Source organism: Halichoerus grypus, chromosome 10 (assembly GCF_964656455.1).
Source record: "Halichoerus grypus chromosome 10, mHalGry1.hap1.1, whole genome shotgun sequence".
Classification (NCBI taxonomy): domain Eukaryota; kingdom Metazoa; phylum Chordata; class Mammalia; order Carnivora; family Phocidae; genus Halichoerus; species Halichoerus grypus.
The window spans coordinates 15,177,552-15,180,752 of NC_135721.1; positions in this window are offsets into that span (position 1 = coordinate 15,177,552).

Here is a 3,201-nt window from a genome sequence, read left to right on the forward strand (position 1 = left end):
TCTCCTTTTGTGAATCATTGTGAACTATTATTCTTTCTGGCTATAAGTGGAATATCTCAATGACTAGGCCTTCTTGGGCCTCTGTGTACCATCGTATTAGGAATTCCATTGAGTGTGGGTTCAGCTGCCATCTCTCTAGTGGTAATTCCCAAAACCATGTCTCTTGTCCCAGTCCTGCTCCTGGGCAACAGACTTACATTAATACTCTGCCTGTTGTACTCTCTATTCAAAGATCACAAAAGCACCTCAGGCTCAACCACATCCAAGAATGAACTCAACGTCTTCCTCTTTTTTTTTTTTTAAGATTTTATTTTTAAATAATCTCTACACCCAATGTGGGGCTCAAACTCAAAACCCTGAGATCAAGAGCCGCCTGCTCTACTGACTGAGCCAGCCAGGCGCCCCTCCACATTCTTTAATGACCTCCCTTTTATGCCTCCTTTCTGCCTGTGGAGCTAGCGTTCTCCCAGCCACATGGGGGTGAATCTTGATGTCCTCTTTCCTCTCTTGATCCCCTTGTATTAAAGTTATCAAGTCTTCTGCCCGCATCTCCACCAGTTCAAATCCTGTCCAATGCTCAAAGCCTATCTCAAATCACTTCATTACAGGAAGCTTACCCTTATCTTTCCAGCTATATGCAATCCCCGAAGGAGAGGGAGGGGAAGACAGAAGAAAAATGTGAAGAAATAATGGCTGAAAAACATGTGAAACTTGATGAAACCGATAAACCCAATATACCTCAAGCACAAGAAACACACACACACACAAAACCTTACTTTTTTGTATATATTATACCTCAAAAAAAAAAAAATCAAAGAACATATTTTAAACAATGCTTAAAACCAGTGACAGAGCTTTTCATCACCAAAAGTTAAAAAAATAAATGAACAAAGTTAAGGATGATGGAAAATTTCTCAGTAGAAACAATATGTATAAGACAGTGGAGCAACATCTTCAAAGTACTGAATAAAAACAAACAAACAGGGGCACCTGGGTGGTTCAGTGGGTTAGGCGACTGCATTCGGCTCAGGTCATGATCCTGGAGTCCCGGGACCGAGTCCCACATCGGGCTCCCTGCTCAGTGGGGAGTCTGCTTCTCCCTCTGACCCTCCCCCCCTCATGCTCTCTCTCTAATAAATAAAATCTTTAAAAACAAACAAACCTGACTCCCTAGAATTCTATATCCAGGAATAGAATTGTTTGAAAACAAAGGTAAAATAAAGACATTGTCAGATACACGAAGGCCAAAAGAATTCATCAGCAGTAGAACCACACTGCAAAAAAAAAAGTTTTCTTCTGGCAGAAGAAAAATGATACCAGGTGAAAATGTGGATCTACAAAAAGAAAAACACCAGAAATGGTAACTAAATGGGTATATATGTAATTTAAAAAATTATCTTCCTCTTTTTAAAAGATAATTAACGGTTTAGCCAAAAATAAGAGTCACAGAAAGTCAACACAAGAAAGAACCTAGTCAGCCGCTCATTTGGAAATGAATTATTTACTGTCATTCAACTGGTGGGAGGGCGAGGGAATATAAATCAGGTTTCCTGATGCCTCATCCAGATTTTCAGCTACTTCACTGAATGATGACAGGTACAAAACTCCTTTCTAACAGACCAGAAACAGTTACTCTTTTTCTGGTTTCCAGATCAAATACTCTCTCCCTTTTCAATCCTTCCTCTCGCCATTCCTTGCTCACACACTCCCTTCGTGACAATATTTACACAGTGCTTGATAGTTGCCAACTCTTCCATGTCTGTTACCTCACTTGATCCTAAAAACAACTCCCAGAAGTGTGTAGGTCAGGGGTTTGCATCTTCCTGATTTTTACAGATGCAGAAACTGAATCTCAACCAGAGTTAAACTCCCCAGCACGAGGGATTAATAGCGTGGTGAAGTTAGGACTGAAATTTCAACCTTCTGACTCCAGACTGCGTGCTCATTCTGCCAGCCCCATACTGCCTCTCTCACATGCCTGAATTCCATGTTTCTGGCACGCATCTTCTAAATTATTTTCTCATACCCAAAATCACGACTTTTATAGGAACACAAAGCAACCTCAGAAAAGCAAAAGTACTACTTTGCTTGGGCTTATTTATAACATGCTCCTTCTCTGAAAGTAAAAGGAGTCCTGAAAATGGAACATTGGTCATTTGCTGTAAGCGACATCAAAACAATTAGAAAAGGGGCGCCTGGGTGGCTCAGCCGTTAAGCGTCTGTCTTCGGCTCAGGTCATGGTCCCAGGGTCCTGGGATTGAGCCCTGCATCGGGCTCCCTGCTCCGCGGGAGGCCTGCTTCTCCCTCTCCCACTCCCCCTGCTTGTGCTCCCTCTCTCGCTGTGTCTCTCTCTGTCAAATAAATAAATAAAATCTTTAAAAAAAAAAACAAAACAATTAGAAAAAACTAAGTTCACGATGACTATGAACAAATTAGTCACAGGCTAGAAAACAGGGATTAGACCATCACCAAACAGAAGAAAATGTACAATTTATCAATGGAAAGGCTCTTGGTTTTGTATTTCAAGTACATTTTTTTTTTTGGATTTTATTTATTTATTTGACAGAGAGCGACAGCTAGAGCAGGAACACGAGCCCGGGGAGTGGGAGAGGGAGAAGCAGGCTTCCCGCTGAGCAGGGAGCCCCGACGCGGGGACGTAGGGCTCTATCCGGGATCATGACCTGAGCCGAGGGCAGACGCCCAACAACTGAGCCTCAGGCGCCCCGCAAGTACCTTTAAATGTAGGTGTGGTACACCCAACGTTTAGATCATATCCAATTCATATTGAAAACAGTCTATTAGCAGTGTACAGTTTGTGGAGACAAAGTATTTCATTCAGTAAACATTTACCACCCTCCCTTTCCCTCCCAACTTTGTGTGAGCCACTGTGCCAAGTGTTGCAGATGGGAAAAAGAGTAAGGCCTCATCTCTAAGTTGTTCACTAACAGAGACACAGACAAAATAAAACATGAGCTTAATGGAGGGATGTTCCCAGATGCTAGAGGAAGAGGAAAGGAAGCAGGCCGATTCAACAAATCATTTTTCAAAGCGAATGCCCTGGTAGTCCATTTGCCAAATAATCAAAAGAGAAAATGGCCAATTTACAGAGTTTACCTAATTTACTAAAACCTTCTAAGTAATTTTAAGATCTCTCAATATATATAGATGTGTTCTCTGAGGACTTGCTGTCAGTCGGTCTGC